General features: G+C 42.1%; 1 long non-coding RNA gene across 1 annotated transcript; it reads right to left on the bottom strand.

The window, feature by feature from the left end:
• Positions 1–268: 268 nt before the first annotated feature.
• Positions 269–14,111, bottom strand: LOC109299843. The gene is made up of 3 exons (XR_002098018.1): positions 14,100–14,111; positions 2,168–2,174; positions 269–345 (listed from the first exon to the last, which is right to left on the bottom strand). It is a non-coding gene; the product is annotated as an uncharacterized LOC109299843 (long non-coding RNA).
• Between the last annotated feature and the right edge of the window lie 512 nt (positions 14,112–14,623).

The raw sequence follows: 14,623 nt of genomic DNA, 5'->3' as shown, positions 1-14,623 counted from the left end.
CTTATCAAGAGATAGGATCCACCTGACCAAAATTGGAAAGAGCATCTTTGGGTGTCATCTGGTTAATCTAGTAAGGACGCCTTTAAACTAGGTTCCATAGGGGATGGCAAACAAAATCCTCCAATAACAGCAATAACAGAAAAGACAATCCAGAGGGGAGAGGACTGGAAGAAGTTCAACTCAGGGAAAGAGTTAAAGAGCCAAAGACAGCAACAAGGGATGCAAAAGTAAAATAAGCAGATCAGGAGGCAAAATACATCAGATGCACATATGCAAATACGAGAAGTATAGGAAACAAACCAGATGAGCTGGAAGTCACAGCCTGTGAAAAGCACTATAATTTGACTGGGCTAGGGACAGACATTTCACATAAACTGATTTAAGTGATCAGAAACTGTTTTAAACCTGCAACAGAACATAAGTTCAGTGCACATAAACTAGTTTCAAAATGGCTAAAACTGGTTTAAGATAAACCTGATTGACTGTAGCATCAGACTTAACTGATCTGGGTCAAACCAATTAATGCAATGTCTGTCCTAGATACCTTCCTGGGTTAAGTTAAACCTGAGTCTGCATTGTTTTGCAGCCCTGGGCTGGGCTGTGCTCTCTGCTCTAGAGAACAGGGCTGGCCCCGCCCCTGTGCTCCCTAGCTAGAGCTCCGGCAAAGACTGCAGGCACAGCAGGGTCTGCCAGAATTCCCTCCACCCACCTCCCCACCCCATCGCTGCTCAAGCAGGGATGTATTTGGGTGAAGAACAGAATGTCCTGGGGCCCATTTTTTTAAATATTTTCATTAATGATTTGGAAGATGGGATGGAGTGCACCCCCAGCAAGTTTGCAGTCAACAACAAGCTGAGAAGAGTAGTAGATACACTGGCAGGTACAGCTAGAATTCAGAGTGACCTAGAAAAATTGGAGCATTGGGACACAAGAAATTGCATGAGGTTCAACAAGGACAAATTTAAAGTCCTGCACTTAAGACAGAGGAATCCCATGAACTGCTACAGGCTTGAGACCAAATGGCTAAGCAGCAGCTCTGCAGAAAATGTCCTGGGGGTTATAGTGGACAATAAACTGGATATGAGTCAACAGTGTGCCTTTATTGCCAAGAAGACTAATGGCATACTGGGCTGCATTAGTAGAAGTGTTGCCAGCAGATAGAGGGAAGTAATTATTCTCTTCTATTCTGCAGTGGTGAGGCCACATCGGGAATCCTGTGTCCAGTTTTGGGCCCCCACTACAGAAAGAATGTGGATAGGTTGGAAAGAGCCCAGCAGAGGACAATGAAAATGGTTAAGGGGCTGGTGCACATGACTTCTGAGGAGAGGCTCAGAGAAGGATTATTTAGTCTATAGAAGAGAAGATTGAGGGGGAATCTGATAGCAGCCTTTAACTATGTGAAGGCTGGTTTCAGAGAGGATGGAGCTAAACTGTTCTCAGTGGTGGCAGATGCCAGAACAAGGAGCAATGATCTCAAGTTGCATCAAGGGAAGTTTAGGTGTGATATTAGGGAAAAATTCTCACTAGGAGAGTAGTAAAGCACTGAAACAAGTTACCCAGAGAGTTGATGAAATCTCCATCCTTGGAGGTTTTTAAGGCCTGGCTTGACAAAGCCCTTGCTGGAAAGATCTATTTGGGGATGGTCCTGCTTTGACCAGGGGGTTGGACTGGATAACATCCTGAGGTACTTTCCAACCCTAATTTTCTATGATTCTATGAAGATAAATATGAAAGATAAAGCACTCATGTAATACTAGGGATTTATTAGAGAGCATCAAGTCAGTCTTCAAGTATCTGAAGGGCTACCATAAAGAAGAGGGAGAATATCTTTTTTCTCTTACTGGAGAGAGCTGGACATGGACAAATGGCTTAAAGATACAGCAAAGTAGGTTTAGATTGGATATCAAGAAAAACTTCTTCACTGTAGGACAGTGAGGCAGTGGAACAGACTTCCTAGGGAAGATGTAAAGTCACTATCAGTGGAAGTATCCAAAAAAAGTTTGAATAATCATTGATCAGGCAGGATCAAGTTGCAGCTTTGCCTATGCTATGAGTATGTCCCATGCATCTGGGTTTTGCTGGTTGCCTCATGGAGTCAGGAAGGATTTTTTTTCCACTCCTCTTCACATCAGGGTTTGGGGGTTTTTTTGGCCTTCCTCAGAAGCACTGGGTATCTACTGCAGGCAAGAAAGGGGATTTTGATTGGCATGTGCCAGTGCTCTTGCTGTAACTAAAACCTGCAGGTTCTTGGCTAGATGCTCTTGTCCCTTTGCTCAGGATCAAACCAGTCATTGCATTTGGGGTCAGAAAAGATTTTTTTCCCCATGATCAATCTGGTAGACTGTGGGGATTTTGCCTTACTCTGTAGCAGGGGTTGTGGTCCTCTTCCTTGGATCATTATAGCAAATTTTAACAACCCTCACAGCAGGAGGATACTGATCCCTGTTGTCCCACTTTTTTACCTGTGCCAGTATTTGCTTGACAGGGTCAAGTGTATAGTTTTAGTATAGAGTAGACAAGGATCTGTATGGGATGCTTTGGATAGGGATGGTAATGCCTTAGGCAGGGGGTTGAAATAGATGAGGTCTCAGAAGTCCCTTCCAGCCCTATGTTTTTTATGATTCTATGATATTCTGATAGAGTTTCAGGTTCTGGACCCAGGCATGCATGCATGGAGAGCTGTTTTGCTGACCAAATGAGCAATTATGCTATAAGAGTGTGTGTCTGGGCCATGCTAAGAAGCTCTGTTGGCAAAGGCATGCGAGTATAGACAAGACCAAAGGCCAGTTTAGCTCTTTACTGAGCAACACAACAACTGTAAAGTTCACAGCCAAATAGATACTCCACAAGGTCTTCACACCGAGAGCCATCCAAAATGATATTTTACAGAGGCATAACAGGACAGCTCTATTTCCTGGGTGTGGCAGAGCACCAGTCGTGCCTGCCCCTTTAAGGGCTAGATCAAACACTCAGCAGGTGTTTGATTACAGCAACCATTTTAGAACTCTGGCTGCCTATATAAACAAGAGCAGTTTACTGCTAGAAGCCAGGCAAGAAACATTGCCTGGCTGAGTTGCTGTATGGGAACACCTTGCAGGTAGGAGCAGGAGACTCTGGTCCTGGGCATGACCTAAAACTACAGCCTGCCAGAAGTGGGTGGTCTGGTAGGGCTTCCACTGGTGCAGAGCCCCCAGGAAATGCCAGGCCAGTTACCACCCCAGTGAAAGGTGGGTAGGGGTGCCTTAACCCCAGCCCTTACCTTTGGGTGGGTTATATGTTCCATCTAATCCAGGGAAAGCCAGGTAAGCTTCTTGAAGTGCCTGAGCCTGCTGGGGTGGGTGACCCTGCGGGGCCAGGCAGGCTTTCTGAAGCACCTGAGCCAGGAATGTGGGACCCTGATCCCTGAGTGCAGGCAGGAAGCTAACACCTAACCTGAGGGACCCAATTGGTCAATGCTGGGGCCAGGACCCAGATAGAGGTCAAAAGGGCCAGGGGCCCACTGTGAGGGACACCCATATAGAGCAGAGAAGCTTGGGATCCTGACTGGCCTGAGATGGGAGCCAGGGCTTAAAGAAAAGCTGAAGGCCCCAGGGAAGGGGCGACCACTAATGGGCGAAGGTGAAGGTTGAGTTGGCTATCTGAGATGCCATTCATGAGGTTTGTGCCATGGTGTAGGGGTGGAATGGAGCTGTGGATAGCCCCCCCAATAGCAAGGTATATAATGGGCAGCCTCCCAGCTAATTATTACATCAATATTATTACATCAAGGTGTGGCAGGTGAGAGAGGCGGGTGGCTGACCTATAGACAGGGATAGGCCGGTGCTTCCACTGAGCATGAAAGCCTGCCCCTATCACACTGGGCAGCAGCATTGAATGGAACAGGTTTGGCTGCTGTCAGCTATGACAGTGGGTAAATTTTGCACATTTCCCCCAAAGGTGGTGCTTAGAGCTGCTGCCTGCCCCAGTCATCCACTCCTCACTTACACTACCAATGCCTACATTTTTACAGCAGCCTAAATGCCACTAAAACTTGCTTCCTTTTTTCCTAAGTAAGCCTCCCCTCTTGAGGAAACACTATAACAGAACTCAAACCTGTTACCTTGACCACTCTGATCTTACATTTGTAATGACTGGTGGCAGTGTTTTGATGACAAAACCTTCACTAATGTATCAAAATGGGGTTGAAATGTGTATTTTTCAAGTTCAAACCTAGAAAGAATCATTTTTCAAAATTACAAATAAATAGTTTGAGCTGCAATGGTGAGAAAGAAATGTAAAACTAAGTGACTGATTGTAGCAGTGGCACATGATAGCACTTATACCGACTGGCGTAAATATATTATATGTTTTTAAATTTTATTATCTCATGTGAGTAAATAGTGTCCCACTTGTTTAAGCAAATAACAATTATGTTTTGTAGCAAACATCCAGCAGAGAAGCTGTGAACAGAAGTACTACCCAAATTTGAGTACTTATTCAGATTCCAAGTAGTTCTCAACATCATTATTTGAAAAAATTCATAAAAGCAGGTACTTGTCTGAGAAACTATGTAGGCAGTTCCATGAAAACTCTTATTAATAGGTGAACAATAATACTGTTTATTATTTGCTCTTCATTACTTGTTCTAAACAGATGGTGGAAACATGATGCCACCTGACTTAGGTGGCCACTCATTACTGGGTTGAGTGATATCAGGGTTTACTGATGTCCAGGCTTTTAAACTTACTCATAGGGTAGAATATATTTCAATAGAGAGATTGTATTCTTCCAGTCACAAGAGTTTAGATTACCTGTCCTCCCACTGGCAATAAAATGATATAGAGTATGGAGCTTGCATAGGATTTCTGCAAACTCAGGTATTCAGTACAGTGTAGATCATGATAAATCAGTAACTCATCAATGTCCATTACCACTGCCACAAAGATCTTTGAGCAGATGAAGTTATAACGTATTACCACAACTAGTGGAGCTTTCAGTTCCCAGTCTACAAACAAGGGTAATAATCCTCAGATTTAGCCATTACCTGGGGATGAATATATGACTTCAGCACCACAACCAAGACCTCTAATGCTTGAGCTAAAGGAGTAACTCCATTAACTCAAAGGAATAGCAATGGTTGTCAACTAATGATTTTTATGTCCATATTATGGGGTTAGCCTGTTTTGTGATTTTGAGATTTTGGGACTGACAATACCTGTAATAAGCAGCAGGTTTCCGCTAGTGAAAGAGGGACATGAATCTTGAGCTACTTTTAAGGGAGAGAAAGAATGGCAATAGCTGCTGCTGCCACTGTTGCTGACCTAGCCACCTCTCCCATACAGGGAACAAAAACTGCTTGTTACACCTCGGATTAAAGGAGATGGGGTGGTCAATTATTTTGGCTAAAGGGCCACTTAATGAGTTTTAGTGAGCAGTCAAAGGCTGCAAGAGTAGCTCCACCCTTGACAGGTAACCCAGCCCGTGGTCGCCATCTTGGGACCAGAAGTCTTGCTCCTAACCCCTGACCTTTGCCACTAGAAGTCCCTCCCCTTGCCCTAGTACTCCCTTGGGGTGGGAAGGGGAGGTTGCCATCTTGGAACCAGAGAAAAATAATCCTTTACTGTAACATATTTTAATTTTTAAAAATATTTTGTCCTGATTTGTGTGTGTTTGCATAGTGTACATAGAGACACTTGCATAATAGCTCAAAATAGTCATACTCTTGTATATTGTGGTGGGGGAGGTGTTTGAGGGAGTGTGTGGTTGGGGAGTGGGCGTAATTGTGTGGTGGGATGTGTATGTGGGTATGGTGGATAGGTCTATGTGTGGGTGTGTGGGGTGTGGGGTGTAGGTGTATGCGTTGGTATGGTGGGATGTGTGGTTGGGGTGGAAGGGTGTATATGGTGGGGAGTAAGGTATGTGGGGGGTGTGGGAGTGTGTGAGAGGTTGTGGGTGGGGGCATGGTGGGGGATAGGTCGGGCATGGTTGGAGGGGATCCCTAGAGTCCCCAGAGTGTGTGAGTCCCTCCAGCCACATGTGGCATCAGTGTGTGGGACAACCCAACCCAGCTCCATAGCATGCATCTTCCCATGCTTCCACCCAAGTCTCCAGCTGCACATGGCAACAGTGTGTGGGACCAGTCCCACCCAGCCCCTTTCCCCCAGTGGGAGTCCCTGGCCTCCAGCCCACTGTACCCTTACCTAAATTTCCGCTGTCACAGGGAGGGAGGGCTGGGAAACAGCCACAGGGTGGCCAGGCAAAAGCCTCTGCCAGGCAGACGCTTCTTGTCTCCAGTACTCCACCTTGAGGCTGGAGGTGGGGCAAGTAAGGCCAGGTGGGGTGTGATTGCTTAGCAACCAGAGCTGGAGCTGCTTCGGCAGTGGGCACTGACACCACCTGCATGGAGATGCTGACTTCTAGTGGGGCAGCTGAGGTCCAGGGCTGGTAATAATGTCTTTCAGCTTTCAGAGGGGCCCCACAGGCTTCATGAAATCAGGCCAGATCCAGCCCCTGGGCCAGATTTGACCACCCCTGCATTAGAGAATAACATCAGGACAGTCACATAACCATGTTGCATTATAGGACTTACAGTTTGGACAGGGCCTATAGTTTATAAAGGGGAATGAGGGTATAAGGGACTCAAATTAAAACTCCCATGAGGAACCATAGAAGCTCTGGGGGACAGAGCTTAAACATTTCAAACACCACCAAAATTATTTCACATCAGAATTTTAAGTCTTATAAAAAAAAATTCAGTACATTGACTTTTTACTGATTTGGCATTTTTCCATAGAATTAGAATTTCAGTGTTCAATTTCCTCTACTTTGTAAGGATTGTGAGAAGATCACCTAACTCCTCTCTCCCAAATCTTTGCATATCAAATAAGTCAGACAAGAGGAGCTTCCAGTTCCTATCAGTTATATCTACCTGAGGAAGTAGGTTTGTAGCAGACCCAGGAATAAGTAATTTAATCTGTTCTGTAAAATTTAATCATTAATTCAGGCATGAGTGGACCTAGGATTTTAAAAAAGGGGGATGCAGATTTTGTGGTACATTATCACATACACAACACACACTTTTTTCTGGGTGAAAAGAAACTAGAAGCTTTACTACTATCGTAGGGGCCCAGGACTGTACAATTCAATTTAAGATCAAAGCAAAAACAAATAGATTTTTAATTGGAATATGCATTGATTTGCTATATCCTATTATATATAACAACAAATTATGCAAAATAATCAAAGTACATTATTTCTTTACTGCTTTTTCATTAGAAATAAGTCTGCATTTCTTCAGAGTCATAAAACAAAATTTAGTGACCTTGAGGAAGTTGATAGTGCAATGCTTCAGTGAAAGTTTTTTCCACAGCTGAGCTGATGTCCACCTGAGTTAATGTTTTTAGCTACAGTTAAAAGCAGTCTGCAGAGCTGTGAAATAAGAGCTACATTATCAGGAGCAGCTAACAAACACAAGAAAAGAAGAACTACAGAACTGCAAAGGAAAGCATAGCTTGGTAAGTGGAACATCAAGACCATTAACAAAGGAGGGAGGGTTGTTAATACTTCTGGAATGAAGAGTTTGGAACAAATCAGGTAGCTTACAAGGAGCCATGAAGTCAATTAACTCCCTCAGTTTTGCTTGAATAGAAATGCCTCTGCCACTTCCAGGAAGTTGGTTTTAAACTCTGGATACACCAGGAATCAAAGCGGGTAAGAGAGGGTTCAGCTGCACCACTGCACCCTCCGCCTCTCCCTCCCCACCACATGCTGGATCTGTCCTTGAATTTAGGCAACAGGCTAATTGAATTTTCAACCCAAATTCTCAGCTCAGAGTGACTTTGCTTCTGGAAACCTGGATTTTTGTAATGAATTGTATTCAGAGACTTAAGATGGTTATTTGCATAGTTGATTATACATTTGTAACAGGATATTCTCACAGAATCTCTCTTAACAACCAGATTGTCTGGCAAGTAGTTTCTACAAAATGTATGGCCAAACAGCAGTCATTTCACAGCATTCTCTAAGGGAACAGAGGTGTTTAAAACTTTAGTTAATAACATCAGCCACAAAAGTGGTCAAATTCTGCCCTAACATTAAAACCAAACTGGAGTACCCTAACTGCTGTCAACCTGAAATAATCTAATTAACATTACGGTCATTACTGCACATTTAGGCTGATGTAACACAGCAGAATTTGGCTACATCCATACAACATATTGAACAAAAATGCTTATCAATGTTAGCATGAATTGTACGTGTGTCCAAAATGTCTATACACATGTCCAATGTAAATTGCACCAAATTCTGTTTTCAGAAATATATTGGTGATTTTAGTTGTGTGCATCACAGAACTTTGCCCCCTGACCTGAGTCTCACATAAGAGAATATTTACCATACCCCTTAGTAATTCTTTTGCCGCCTTTCAGCTTTACAAACTCCCCTCAAAAACAGCTGGGGGTGTGGGGAAATCACCTAAACCATGTCTTTTTAATTGTAGAGAGGTTCTCTTTATTTTCCTTTAGATATTCTCTTACATTCATTTTTAAAAGTTGATTCAAAAGGTATCCATTCTACTGCACTCATCCATTATTTTAATGGCCTATTTCTCAAATAAAAACTTGAAATACAAGAAGACTGGAATGCTCCGGTAAGAGGCTTAGTGCTCCCAAATGGAATTATGATGGATAGAATTTTTGGATAGGGCTAACAATATCCTGTTGAGCACAGTCATCAGCTTTTAAATTTTCACTTACTATAAGATTTGATAAAGAATCATAATGCCAGGAGGTTGGTTGAAAAGGACAGTGAAAAGGATAGGTGCTTATTATGTCTAACATGTAAGCAACTCATATAACAATGCCACAATTAAAGTTATTTTCCAAGAATGGCTGAAGTGAACATTTAAGCTGGTATATCAATACATTATAACCACAAGAAGAATAGCATTTATGTTGTTGAAAGGCATGTTTCAAAGGGTTATCTGTAAGCAAGATAACAAAAGGTAGAAGGACAGAGTTGATTTGACAAGGCTAAGTTTCTGAATATTGTTTTAAATATGATCTTGATCCTCATTTTAAATAGAGAGGGAAGCATGATGATTGGGGTCCTTATTTGATTACAACTTATTTTGTGTATGAAACTGAGCATATCATTTTACTTCTCATGTCTCAGTTTCTCCAAATTCTAATGAATATATTAATATTTTCCCACCATATGAAAAAGGTGAAATTCATTAATTGCTGTGCAGATTATTGTTAGTGGTTTACAGACTTCAGAAGGAAAACAGGTTATTTGCAGAGTAGCAAATTGTTCTCCTCTTGTTTTTTAAATGAAGTAAAGTGTACATAAACCCTGATATCAGAAGAATTAATCAATTTCCAGGCCTATTGATTTAGTGGCTACCCATGCAAAACTCTTCAATTCTAGCAAGTCCTTTTCTAGACTGAAACTTATGAATGTCCTCCACACATTTATGTTGTAAGGCAAAAAATACTGGTTATTTAAATACATACATCAAGTATTTCAAAATACTATCAATGGGTTTATATATCTGGACAGTAAAGTATAATACAAACAAGTCTCTTTTCTTTTCTATTTTTCTTCTTTTAAAAAGAAAGTGATTAAAAAATAATCTGAAATATATAGGTGACTTTTAAAAACTGGGAGCTGCACAAAATTCTCTCAGTCTCACAACAGAAGTGCAAAGGTAAATGACCACACAGTGGAGACCAAACTATTTTGTAAACACATTCTCCAGCAAACAGTTGATGACATTATATAATAATTAAGCTTTTATTTTTTTAAAAATTGATTTTTTTTCTGTATTAAAAAGTGAGTGAATTTAAATACAAAATTATGTATAATTACATAATATAATGTTATATATGATTTTGTACAATGAGGATACTGTCAATATTAGTACAATTGAGGGGTATGGAAAAGCAGCCAAGTTAAAGCAACTTAGTATGGGGGTAGAGATTTACCTGGCAACAGCTACTCTCAGTAACTGTTTATGTGCCTACAATTTTCAAGTGGTAACTGACTGATTAAACCACAACAATGTAGCCAATATCATGCCCTGTTAATGCACTTCATCTTGATCATTTGTCCATACCCACAGGTAAGATCTCTTTCATGTCATCTGCTTTTTACTTGGTCTCCATTTAAAACAAAGTTAATATTTGTCCATGTTTACTGCCCTTATTTTATATTTTAAGTACATAACAGAACAGGTCCCTTGGGACCAGATCCTCAGCTGATCCGGCCTGCAGGTGAAATTGAATTGTAAGGGTTAACAGATTTCTGATGTTCTCTTTTGAGATCATTCTGACAGTTCTTTGAGTTACTAGGCTGTACCTTCTCTGGCAAATGAGAAACCCTTCATTTTTTTTTTAATCCCAAATTCTTTACTCCGTGTCTAACCTTGGACAAGTCACATAAATCCTCCAAGCTTCAGGTTTTCCCCATATGAAAATTGAGTTAGTCCCCATCTGCCTCTCACAATGTTGTGAAGATTAATTAATATTTATACAGTACTTTACTCTTAAAATAACACAATGTAAGTGCTGCATATTATCAAACAGGGCACAGTCCAGTAGTAGCAGTGGACAAAATGGATCATCTATGAGGTCTTTTACATATTCCAAGCCATTTTTCACATAAAAGAAGGAAAATGTGTATTTCAAACTCACATTGGCCAGATCCTCACTTCCACAAAGGCCACTTCATAAAGTGATGATGATGCAAAGTGGCAGTGAATTTAATTTGTGACAGGTACACACCCAGAGAAGCCACTGGTGGGTGATGTGTAAGTCCCGTTCACCGGGTCGTGATGCACCTGTCTTCTCACTTGCCATGACTTGTTGTTTCTATAAGATGAATGGTTAATAATGGAGAGGTGGTACCTATGGTAACTGCATGGTATTAGTGTGATAGGTTCTGCACTGGTCTTCTGTGGGGCTCCTCCCCTACACACCCTACCCCTTCCTGCACAAGTGTTGCTGTTGGACTTTGATGGTAAGTCTGGTCTCCACCTAATTCTTCGTGTAGGCACTACATGTAGTTCAGTCTTGCTCAGGACAGCACCTATACCTTCACTTTAAAGGATTACAGCATAAAAATGTTGCTGAACTTAAATTGCTCAGGCTAGTTGATTAGGTCTTGGCATTAGCCGATGCCCCTACTGGGGAGCTATTTCAGTCCAGGGTGCCTTGGGGCACCACTTCTAACTGCCCTTGTGTGGGTTCTCTACACCTGCTGGAAAGCTGCACCTTGTTTGCAGGCCCCTCTTTCCTGCATCCCTTGCAAGACACTGTGCTATTTGGGCTGGCCTGAAGTGGCTCAGCACAGGCCCTGCACTCCAGCTCACTGCTCTCTGGGGCACTGCTGGTTGCACAGCATTGGCCCACTGTTTTTGTACAGCTCTTCTGGATGTTCTCCTGCCCAGCTTTGCCACACTTCCCACTCTTTTCTGCACCTGCCCTGCACTGCCCTGCATAAGGTTTCTGTCATAGGCTGTGGTCTGGTGGCATCTGTGATAGAAGATCCTCCTTTCGAACAGTGATGGGGGGGAACATGTGGGCTCTTCCCTTGAATTTTGGTGCATCCCCATCTTCTTTGGCCCATCTCCTCCAGGCTCCTGGCCAATCAGTGCAATTCCTCCAGCCAGCATGATGCCAGCCAGTCAGACTGAGGCCTTACTACATGGGCCTGGGCTGACCAAGAACAGCTGGGCATGGGCCCCCTCAAGCAAAAGGGAAAGACATGGTAAGCAACCTGAAGATTGGAGGTGCTTCTGGGTGACAGCAATCATGATCTGATCTGATTCACCATCCACTGAAAGGCTGGGAACTCTACCAGCAGAATAAAAGTCCTAGACTTCAGACAGGCAGACTTTGCTAAAACTTAGGAGTCTCGTTGGAAAGGTCCTTCACAACCAGCGACTGGATGACTTGGGAGCTCATGAAGGATGGCACTTCCTCAGGGAAGCTATTCTTACTGCTCAAAAAGAGTCCATTCCCATGCAATCAAACAGAGAGAGAGGGTCCAAGAGACCTGCCTGGCTCAGAGACATTAGAGAACTTCTCAAAAAGAAAAAAGAAGCTTACATGCAATGGAAAAATGGACTTGGGTCCAGAAAAAGAGTACAATCATGAAACCTGGGTTTGCAGGCATGGGACAAGGCAAGCCAAGGCATCCATGGAAAATATCAAGCTGGCAACTGATATTAAAGATAACAAAAAAATCCTTCTATAGGTACATAGGAAGCAAGAAGAAGGAAAAAAAAATCAAGCTCCACTGTGGCACCCCTACTGAACAGACAGGAAGCCCACAGCTGACCCCTGTGAAAAGGCAAAGCTCCTTAATAATTACTTTACATCCATTTTCCTGAAACCAGGCAAGAACTGATCACTAGACCAGGGGTGCAGGGAATATGGCAATTACAGTGGTCCTCATAAAATCAGTCCAGAACAGGTGAAGCCACTCTTAGATCATTTGGATGTTTTCAAGTCAGCTGGTCCAGACAACCTTTACTTGAGAGTGCTGAAAGAGCTGGCCAAACTCAGCAATGCCTCTGGCAGGGCCATTCAAGGAGATGTGGAACTCGGGAGTTGTCCCTAATGACTAGAAAAAAGGAGGATGTGGTTCCCATATTTAAGAAGGGAAAGAGGGATAACCCTGCCAACTATAGGCCAGTTAGTCTGACTTTGGTCCTGGGGAAGATCTTTGAAAAAATTTTTAAGGAGGCCATCAACCACAAGCTTGCATCTGGTGGGGTACTGAGAAGTAACCAGGATGGCTTTGTAGAGGGGAGGTCATGCCTACCTAGTGTCCTTTTATGACCAGATAACTAACCGCCTGGACGTGGGACAGGAGGTGGATGTCATCTACCTAGATTTCAGCAAGGCCTTTGTCCCATGAAATCCGTTTAGTTAAGTTGGAGAGTACTGGCCTAAACTAGGCTACAGTGAGGTAGGTTGGGAACTGGATCAGTGGCTGATCCCAGCGAGTCATAATTGACAGGGCGGCCTCATCCTGGAAGGCCATCTCCAGTGGTGTACCCCAGGGGTTAGTGCTTGGGTCTGTGCTCTTTATCATCTTTATTGATGACCTGGATGAGGGAGTGAAAAGTGCAATTACATTTGCGGATTATACCAAGCTGTGGGGACAAGCGGGCACATCAGAGGACAGGCCAAGGATTCAGGAAGACCTTGACAGGCTGGTCCTATGGGCTAAACAAAACCAGTCATGGGAATTAACTAGTTAAAAAAGTTAAAGTTAAAAGTTAGTCATTTCTTTAACTAGTTAATTTTTTCAGCTGTCAACTTTTAACTTGAGCTAGTTAAAGAAAAAGAGTTAACTTAACTTTTTTTAAAGTATAAAAGTTAAAAGTTTAAAAAAAAAATTGAAATCCAGCTTTCCCAGAGTTTTTCCTGATGACTGTGCTGTAGGACTTGCATGGAACGATATTTCTTTATTGAAACTTTAGGACTTCTTGTTGGAGAGACAAAAAGTAGTGTGCCTTCCTATGAAAGATGGTCTCTTAAGAGCTACAAGTCCCAGAGTTCCTTAGTTCTTGCTGGCATTTTCTGTGCATTTGCAGAAATCAACAGGGCAGCCCGCTGGCTGCAGGAGAGGGAACAAGCAAGCAGAGACACTGATCCCAGTAAGAGTGGGAGCAAGTAGTGAGGGTAAAGCAGATGATCACTTTTTAATTTTAATGAAGATCAGAACCAGCAGCCCCGGGCCCCAGAAGTTGAGCATTACTTCTCATCTGTGAGAAACGTATCTGAGATGTCACCTACTATGAAAAAACTAGTCATCTGTTATAACACAAGCTTTCCCTCATCTGCCCATGTAGAGTGATTGTTCAGTAGTGGGTGCTTAGTTTTGCAAGACAGAAGAGGAAAATTGTCAGATGTAAATCTTGAAATGAAGCTTTTCCCAAAGTTCAATAAGCCTGTTTAAACAGTTTCTGCTATGCAGCGGAACATTCTTTTTCTTATTTAAACTGATTTTCTCATTTCACTCTAATTTTGGATTTTCAGACACTTTCATTATTTCTAAGTCAGATGTATTTCATACCCTTTTGTTACCTTTTGAGCAATAAAAACTGTAACAACAGAGGTTTTCTGTGGAAACAGCTTTCGTTTGTTACCTGGCTATGAATATCTCCTTTCTGTTATTCTGGTATTACCTATATGATGCATTGACTTTTACAAAGTACTTCACATGGAGAGGGTGAGAAGGATCTAACGTTACATAGATATTGATAAATTGTTATTCTGAAAACTGTATGACAAGAATAACATTGTTTTCAGGTAAAGCAGGGTGAGTTCTGAATAAATTAGCATGCTTCTGTGGGCTTATGGAAAAGAAAGCCATTCATTGCATTCAAAAATGAAAAATAATGCTAAGAGGCAATTCACCATGTTTAACGCATTTTTCATGAATCATCTCAACTTTTAACTAGCTGCTCTCTTTTTTTAATTTACCTTTTAACTAGTTGAAAATTAACTTTTAACTTAACTCAAGTTAATTTTAAGGCTAAATTTTAACTAGTTACATTTTTCATAAACTTTTTCCATGACTGAACAAAACCATATGAGGTTCAACAGGGACAAATGCCAGGTCCTTCATCTGG

The sequence above is a fragment of the Gavialis gangeticus genome, unplaced genomic scaffold (assembly GCF_001723915.1).
Source record: "Gavialis gangeticus isolate Ggan-Ray unplaced genomic scaffold, GavGan_comp1, whole genome shotgun sequence".
In the NCBI taxonomy this organism is placed as follows: Eukaryota; Metazoa; Chordata; order Crocodylia; family Gavialidae; genus Gavialis; species Gavialis gangeticus.
The sequence above is the reverse complement of the archived record's forward strand: the minus strand, read 5'-3'. Positions and strand labels throughout refer to the sequence as shown.